Source organism: Buteo buteo, chromosome 11 (assembly GCF_964188355.1).
Source record: "Buteo buteo chromosome 11, bButBut1.hap1.1, whole genome shotgun sequence".
NCBI classification, from domain to species: Eukaryota; Metazoa; Chordata; class Aves; order Accipitriformes; family Accipitridae; genus Buteo; species Buteo buteo.
In genome coordinates this window covers 43,615,958-43,625,356 of record NC_134181.1, presented here as the reverse complement: position 1 = coordinate 43,625,356, position 9,399 = coordinate 43,615,958, and positions in this window count along the sequence as shown.

Below are 9,399 nucleotides of genomic sequence, written 5' to 3'. Positions count from 1 at the left end.
TTTCCCATGAATATTTCATTGAAAACGATGTGTTCCTGTGGAAAAAAAAAAAAAAAAAAAAAAGAACTGGTCTTTTGTACAAAACAAACACACGCTGCATCAAAAACCAATTCAGTACACAACTCCTGCCCATCCTCACTTCTGCCATGCCTCCATCGCCCTTCTGAGTCCTGCTAGGCTCTTGAAGCTAAGCCCAAGCATCAGGAGCCTGAAACGAAGCTGGTCATTGCCTAGATTCATGCCCGTGACCCTCTCTTCCTTTCCATTGCAGAAGGAAGGGTCAATTCTCCTCTAATTCTGCCAACATTTCACCTAGGAAAAAATGCTGGGTGAGAAGAAGAGACCTGTTTCTATGCATTGGAGGCCCAGCTGGCCATGGCCGTGGGTGCTGGCACTGGGGGGTGGGCGGGAGGAGATACCCCAGGGACGCTGCCAGCACTGAAGTGCGCGTCGTGACTGGAGACCCAGCGCTTCGCAATCTTCTCAGCTGCCGAGCGGCTTCGTGTAGCAGCTCAGAGCTCCTGCTCAGCCCACTCTGGGCGGGAATTCAGTTAATATTTCAATAACAAATCTCCTAAACTCGGGCTCCCCATGGGGCTGGCATTGATCACTGATCCTCAGAGCTTCACTCTTTCTTCCTTCAAATCTTCCCTAGGCTGGAAAGGCGGCTGCTTATTGATATTCAGAGGCAAACATTGCAGTCTTTCAAATGCTGCCAGGCTTTATGAAGAGCTGTTAATAAAATGGATTCACCCAGCAGCAGAAGCAAACCGAAGTGCAAAAAAAGGCTGGAAGGAGGCAGAAGGGGTATTTCCAGGCAACTGAGGGCTTTTGCCTACACTGCCTCCTAGGTCCTGGCTCAGGATTGTTCAGCAGCAAGAGTTTCAAGGCCAGATTGTTGGGGGTTTTGCACAGGAGCAAAGAGCTTATGTTGCAGATGTGTACCAAGTGCTGAGAAGGGCTTGACCCAAAGAATTTGGATTCAGCCATCCTCAGATCTTCAAGATCTAGTCCCCGGAGCATCTTTCACTTAGCAGATGATCTCTGGGGAGTAGGTTTGCAGCCATCCATGAAAGTTCTCCATCACATGGGCAGATGTCTCCTAAAGAAAAGCTAGAGCATGGCTGAAGAAGCAAAGATACCAGTTACTACAGCTGGGGCAAAAGATCAGGCACCTTAATGACACATTCACCGGCACAGAGCGCTGTAGTTGGGGACTCAGTAATAGCACAGTATGTGCTATTTTCTGCACATCTCTGCCTTTGCAGGAAGAATGTCACATCTACCAGTGAACTGTGGAACCCTTGTACCATGGAGAAACCCTCATGGCAGCTTGGTCAACAGTGTACATTAGTTTCCAGGCTCCCTGAGTTTTGTCTTCAATACTGGGGAACCGAAGAAAACCCAGCCATTTAAGAGGGATCAACTTGCAAGAGCAAGTCAAAGATAAAAAAGGCATTCTAGTAATGCCTGAAATCAAGGCATTTCCTAGGTGTTGACAGCAAGGAGGAGGAAGGAGGTATACTTGGCTCCCAGCAGCTGGAAAAGATATCTGAATATGGTCTCTTTCCACCTCTGCAAGGAGCAGTGCTGCAGGTTCCCCTTCACTGAGTTTTCTGGTCACAGCTTTGCTCAGGGTCTGCATGAAGAGTGCAGAGGGTCTACCACGAGCAGCAGCCAGACTGTTCCTCAGGATGATGGGCTGAGGTGCAGTTTCCAGAAGGGCCGTGCAATGCTCACACTTCTCTGGGATGCAGCTGCTCCTTCTGGGGACTGGTGGCACAGCGTCCTCTCCTCTTGAGACCACTCTCACTACAGGTGGGGCATGGGTCCCATCTGTTCTCCTGACTCCTTGGGCTGGACAGGTTATGTGGGTCCCACATATTTGTTTTGGGAGGGAAACCATAAGAATGATTGCCCTTCTGGTCCATACCACACTCTGGCCTCTGGAGATGTCACACAGTTTTAAAGAAGGCTGAAAAACACTGTCCTAGCAAAAAGGGTTATACGGTGGAGCTGTGTGTGTGTCAATAAAGACTCACATTGTGCATTACATTCAGATCCTTTCACCATCACCATCATCTGTGTAGTTCATGCTCTCCTTGACGCTGGCATCATAGTGCAGTCATTACAGGGCTCTTGCCTGACAGTTGCTACATTTTGGGAGCGAGTTACTTGATTTCTCAATTTGGGAAGTCTTTTGGGATTCAGTGGCTGAATGGCTATTGTTTACTTCAGCTCTGAAAAGGACATCAGCAAATATGCCCACAGTGCTGGCCTGGGAGATTTACTTGGACATATGGAGCTACAACACAAAAATTTTGGGAAGCCACAAAACACAGAGTGACTCATCCTGCTTCATAAATGACTTTCAGCATCCTCAAAGGTCCCTATTGCTTGTCTTCACTTCTGGAAGGGCTGAGGTTGTTTACATCAGGGTAAAATCCTCAAGAAGAGTCATGAGGAAGATGAGGCATCTGAGTTCTTCCACAAGGTGAACCCCTGCAGCCAGCCCCATTCTCCTGCCTCCTGAGCCTCACAGGAACACAGAGGTGCCTTGACGTACCAGCCATTCTATTTTGGAAGGGCCGAGAGTCATTAGCTATCAGCAGAAAGAAAAAAAACCAAAAGACTTTCCGAGTGGTCTGCTGAGGCTTCTAGCCCTTTACCAACTCTGCGCACTGTACAACATCTCTGGAGGGCAACCCGGTCTGGGATCTGCACCAGCCCTTGCCTGTGGCACCCTGCTAATGCCCAGCAGCTCCGCACAGCTCCAGCAGCTGCTGGTTGGGGGCTGAGGGAGGGAGAGGCAAGAGGAATAGAGACGACTTGTTCTTCCAGCCCAGGACCAGCTCATGAGGAAAGGACGCTTTGCTTTTTAATGTCTTAAAGCTCAGGCCACAAGAAAGGTCACAGATGCCTGGCAGACGCTCCCTCCTGAGCCTACCCTTCATCCAAAGCACACGAATAGCTTGAGGACATGAGAGGTCACATACATAGTAATCAAATGAGCATTGCATATAGGAGTCCTGGGGGAGGAAGGCTGGGGCGTGCTGGGGACTCTGCTGCTGTGAGAGGACAGGGTGTGCGGAGGACAGGCGGAGGGAGTGGGGAAGCAGATGGGGAGGAAGAGGGCAATGACTTGACAGGAATTATGCGACGCATCTCATGCTGTGGAGCAGTGCCTTTGACCCAGCTCCTCTCAGAAACTTGGTTCAATTTGCACGTTCACTTTGAAAGGGCATTTTCATTAAAGCTGTTCTGTAGCTGAGATGCTGGGATCAGGCAGCTGAGCACACTGTACAGTCCCACTCCGGACTTCTGCAGCAGACAGCAACGTAGCACCACCCAACAAGATGTCAAGAAACAGCTAGATTGCTGCTTAATTATTTATATCTCTTGCTTTATTATTAAAACTTGGTCTTCCACTCTCTTTCTTAAGGGCTCAGAGCATGTTTGTAATATGACAGTTTTACTCCGCTTTTTTTTTTATGTCTGCATGTCATAGTCCTTTTGAAGGCAGTGGCTGGGTGAGCAGCAAGAAGGGGCTGGGTCCCATGGGCTGGCTGCTGCAAGCATGGGGTAGACGGGGCCCTTGGAGAGTAGCAATTGCCCAGTCCCTGGTAGAAACGGGACAGAGACACTTCCAGCATGTGCATGGTGGGAAGAAAATGGGAGAAGAAACCAGAATGTGAGCACCCATCAGACCATGTGTTTGTGGGACAGCAGGGCACCCTGTGGACTGTCTAGGCATGTGGGAGCACATTGGGTTGGTGGAGCACCAAAAAAAGAGATTGCTCCGCAGTTTGCTTGTCCTTCTTCTCTTCCAGAATATCATTCAAAGGAGGCGCTGCTAAGGACACTTCCCTGTGCCATCACCAACCTTCCTCAGCCAGGCAGCCAAGCTGCCAGGCCAGTGGAGGGACAACTGTTGACAACAGAAATTAATATTGGAGCTGGGAGGAGAGGAACAGCATCATGCTTCTGAGTATGTTTTGTCTCCTCCGGACCACCTTTCCTGACAAACAAACCTCTTACTCTTAGGAATGACTCTGGGATCACTTTCTCCTGGAAGTCTGTGCTGGAGGGGACATCGGAAGGTCATAGCAGGTTTGTCAACAACACTAGATCTGGTCCCTGCTTCTGCGTCTAGTTAAGCCTAGGACAATTCAGCTGTCAAAGGACAGTTCCCCCACCTCTCTGGTGACCTGTCCCAGGACTTCACCACCATCCTAGGGAACAATTTTTTCTTAACGTTCCACCTGAACCTCCTAAGTTGCAATATGTGCCCATTATCCCTTGCTCTGTTGTCAATGAAATAGGCTGCATCATCTTCATAACTCCTTTTCAAGCAAACGTTGCTGTCAGACCTCCCCCTTAGCCTGCTGCTTTTTGCCAGACCAAAACATCTCAGCTACCTCAGTCTCTCCTCGTAGGTCACGTGTCCTTCTCCCTGTTTATAGGGGCAACACCTCTACGGGTAAATTGAAAAGTTTAGCTAGACCCCTCCAAGGCCACTATAACCACCCATGTGACAATAATGGAGCTCTTTGTAGCAAGCCCCAGAGTACTTTGGTGTCTCTCTGTCTCAGCATTGCTTTAGGCAGAGGCATGGGGACGTGCTAGTGCTGTTGCAAGAGACTGGACTCTCTTTTTCTTTGACCCACAATTGGGTGCTTTCATCCTGGAACACACAGCATCCCAACCGCTGCAGCATGACTAATCCTCTCCTACCTTCGTTTCCTTTGTGGAGTATCACGATAGGCCTGACTGAGTTTTTCCTCCATCTAATCACGTCCCTGCCAGCAAAGTCGAGGTGAAAGCCTGTTTGCTCATGCCAGCAATCCGCAGCAACCATCTCTCCCTCTGAAGGTGCAAGGTTATTTTGGGCATCTGCAGAAGATGCAGCCACATAGAGCTAGCGGCACGCAGCAGCACTGGGAGCCCTTCAGAGGGTTGCTAGACACCCTCTACAATCTGGCTTTCCCGTATTGTAGCGATAAATCCCCTGTGCACATGAAGTATGCCCAGGACCTGTCTCTTGCCTGTGTTTCTCAGAGCCCAGGGGCTGCAGCATCCCTTGCTGTGACCTCCTCGGTGCTACAGCCACCTCCCTCCGCCTGCTGCTCACACCTGCCCTCAGGCCACCGCAGCAGTTCTAGCAGCAGCCACCAGGCTGCTGTATTTCCCTGGAAATACAAGAAAAGGTCTGCATATGTAACAGCCTGCTTGGTTTCTAGGAGGCAGGGCGCCGGTGAATATTTGTGAAGGCAAATATTCCCCGTCCGCCCGGTGCGCTGAGCAGTGCTTCGCTCCCTGAGCCTGCACACGCTCCAGGCAGAGCCTAATCAAAAATTGCCTCCCAGCAGACAGACTCCTTCTGCTGTTATCTACCCCCTCCCAGCTACTCAAGGGCTTATTTCTTGGTTGATCTGTTCTTTGGGCTCCAGAAGAGGACTTAACGCCTACTCTGGCTACAGAAAAGCTTTATTTAGCCCCACAAATTAGTCATTATTATTAAGATGGAAATATTTCCCAATATGCTGCAGGAAGATGCACACAGTTCCTCTGGCTCATGCCATGTTGTTGTCCCGTCAATAGCTTTCCACCTAATATTTGACCTTGGGAAGCCCTGATGAGTGGTACCCTAGCAGTGCTGCATCTCAGTACACTTGATCTAAATTCAACACGTATCAAGCAGCACTGTATATAAAAAACCTCCAGAGAATTTTCTTGAGCAATAATAATGCTTTTCATAAGAAACAAACATGAAGCAACTTTGTGATTAAACTTTTATATGTTAAGCATTTAAAAAAACAACAGCTCGAGTAAGCAGCATGTGTGAATGTTGCTCAGAGATAAGCCAAGAATCTGTTATGAATATGTATCAAAGAGTCTTCATGGTAGAGCTCCATCATAAAATTGTGTTTGTGAGGTTGTTTGACAAACTAGCCACGGGAAGGCAAAAAAATGCCAGGAAAAAATGATTATGAGCATGCACTCTAGCTTCCTTGGCTGAGTATATCCATTTCAGAGGGATCGTGTGATATCTTTTTGAGAGAAGGGCATTGTCTGGGAAGTTTGATGGTAAACAGGCACAGTACGTGTGACATTTGGGGGCATAGAGATCGATGTAGCTGCTGTTTGTAGCAATTTCATCTTTCCTTGAGAATGCCGTGATTCAAGTAATCTTGCTATGGAAACTACAAGCTCTGGCCCAGATCCCACAAAGGATTCTGCAATATGGGTAATAGGGCTGGGATTTCCTTTCTAAGGGCATCTTCATTGAGATTTAGGCTCTCTGAAGGGTTTTCAGAAGATTGGTATGTTAATTTCTGAAATCATCGTGACAGTTGCACTGGCCCGGGTAGCTGGGAAGTACTGTGTGTTCTCCGCACTTCACTGAGGATCCCGCTGGTAATAGCGCCTTTCAGAGTAAACACACAGAAATTTGGTAAAGCTGAGCTGTTTCCAAGAAAATGTCAAAATTCTTCCCAAATCTGTGTCCCAGCACTTACCCAGGCCAGCTGCCTCTGGCTCCCTGGGGTATGTGGTCCTGCAGGGACAAGGGGAATGGGCTCGATGGGGCACCCGGCACCAGGGCGAGCCGGGGATGATGCTCTCCCCAGGCATCGCAGCCCCACATCCAGGGGCTGAAGCACTCTTTGCCTCCAGCATCCACGCATAAACTGGCCCTTCTTTTATTCTGCAGCTCTGCCTCTGTCCTGCTTACCACCGCCTATGCATATGTAAAAACCTATTTGGTTTCTAGCAGGTTTAATTTTTTTTTCCCAATGTTTACACCTAAACTAGGACAGTTGTTTTATCCCTGAGTTGGCTGGTTGCTCTCTATGTAGGTTAATAAGGTTTTCCTTCATTATTTAGACAAGGTTTTGTTTGTTTGTTTGCACTTCTCTGAGACATTTAACATTGTAAAATGCTACCAGGAACAAAGAAAAGAAAAACTTTGTAACCCCCCCCCCTCCACCCACACCACCCTCCCCAGCAAACAAACAAAAACCCCAAACAAACAAACAAAAACCCCAAAACCCAAAACAAAAAGCCAACACAGGAGAATGATGTTCCCAGGTAAAACATCAGCTAAGACAGAATTAAGTCCTCAGGGAGCCCTCGGTCACTCAGAACAGCAGAAGTAAGGTTTGACGTTATTTCAAAATATTCACTGACATTTGAAAGTCAGAAAATTTGAACACTTCAGCCACTACCTTGTGTTTAAATGTGCCCTGTGAGTCACAGGATAAACCCCTGCATACTAGCCTGAACACTGCAAAACCGTTTTACTAAGGCTGGGGGATGAAAAGCAATATGTAACACTAATAATCGTAAGTGATATTACTATTATTACTAATACTTCAATATCAAATAGGAAGAAGGGAGCCGAGGTTAACAATGATGAATAAATATTAAGAGTTTGGCTAAAGCTAAGGAAGGCTAAAGATGGTTATCAGATAGCAATAGCTACTAGGCTAACAAAAAATCCAAGAAAGATTAAAAAATGTATCAGGACCAAAAGTAGGTCTGGCAATCAACCAAATCCTTCAGCAGACAGCAGTGATGAAATCAGCAATGATGGAGTAAAACAAGCAAAAGTATTAGAGTGCTGTGTTTGGAGAGATGATGGAAGAGGCTGCCACGTTGCATAGAGTCTGAGCTGCTTTGTCCCATGGCAGCTAAGGATGATGTTAAACAGCAGCATATAAAGGTAATACATTTAATCCTGGAAGCCCAGGTCACCTGCACCATGAGCTTATAAGACCTGACTAAGGCAGCCTTCGCACAGCTGATGCTAATTTTAATGAGCTGACGTTAATTTTAGTGAACTCTCGGCATACTGGGGATGCTCCAGGAGACGGACTTCTCCAGCAGTACTGGTGAAAGCTGGATGGGATGGCTTGGGGAGGATGGGGGATCACATCGCCCTGGTTGCAAGCGAAATAATGGGACTGTTGTTACATGCTCACTAGCAACGAAGTAATAAAATAAGACCCCCCTACTTCAGCTTACAGCAATGTTCAGTCATACTATTTTAGATTGCACAGCCTGAAGGAGCTGCATAGGTACCCAAGATCAAACTCTGCCCCTCTTTTCTGAGGATTGGGTAGAGGATGGGGAAATCCAGGATGGCTGCGCCAGCCTTGCTGTCCCTGCCTGCACTGGGATACAGACTTTGGGCCCCTGCAGGCAGCCTCAGACTTCCACTTAATCCCCTGCCCTCAAATTATTAATATTCATTATCAAAATCATAGCTTCCCTTCTCAGGAAATGGAAAGCTCAAATAAAATTTATTAATGCATCCATTTTCCTGCAAATATTTCAGAAACTGATTTCCCAGAAGTTTAGCCAAGGCACAGCCTCTGCCACACAGCTTTCAGTGCTGAAGAAACTGCCAACTTGTGAAAAGCAGCTTCTGCCTGGAAGGGTGAGACCTCCACCTTCCACCTTCCCAGTCCCCCGCTATTGCCACCCGGCAGACTGTTATGGCAGGGGATGCAGAATGGGGAAAATCTCCTGGAAAGCCGTGAAGTCTAGGTGCCAGGGTTGAGGGTGGTGTGTCAGAGCTCAGGAGCAAGGACTGAAGTCTCGGCAGTGGATGCTCTGGGAGGAGGATGACGGGGACAAGTGGAGAGCCTGGGTGGACAGTCAGGTCAGCAGAGGTGGGAGCTGCACTAGGTGATGGCCTCCTCACGTGTGGCAGACAAAGGGCTTCAAATAGATCCACAGCCAGGAGAGGAACCATTAAAAGTGGTAGCTCATTTCTCCAGACAAAACATTCTGGTCCAGACAGGTTGTTAGTCCCAAGCCAAATGGAGTCATTAGAACGCAGAGATGGAGTCCTTCTACCAGGAAGGGCATCTGCTGAAGGGCTACTTTCCTTAACAGCTCACTTGATCCCTGTGTCCAGAGTGTGGAAATTGGCCATACTGACCTTAATCAGTAGAGGTGATTCTCATCCCAGGGAGAGGATCAGCACAAGGGCAGAGGCTTTAAATTACCCCGAAGTGGCCACTGGGATTTGTGCCAGTCCTCCCCCCAGGAACGCGTTTCTGCATGAAGCAATCTGGAAAGGGGTTTGTTCCCACCACAAATCATTGCACTGACAGGGGATGTGACAAGACATGGAGCAAGGATCCACTCAACCTCTCTTACCTGCAGTTCCTAGGGATATTTCCTAAGGAAATATTCCCACAGCCTAATAGGATCTTCAGATCAAAAATGTCCAAGTCACCTAACTGGCTGCACAGCTTCAAGGAGTTTACACCATATCAGCTGAACCAGAGGAACCATTGACACACGCATTTTGAGCCCATAACATATGTGCAACAACTCAGCTTAATTTAGCCCTGACTTTAAGAGCTTTACCTAAGCCTTGTCATTTTC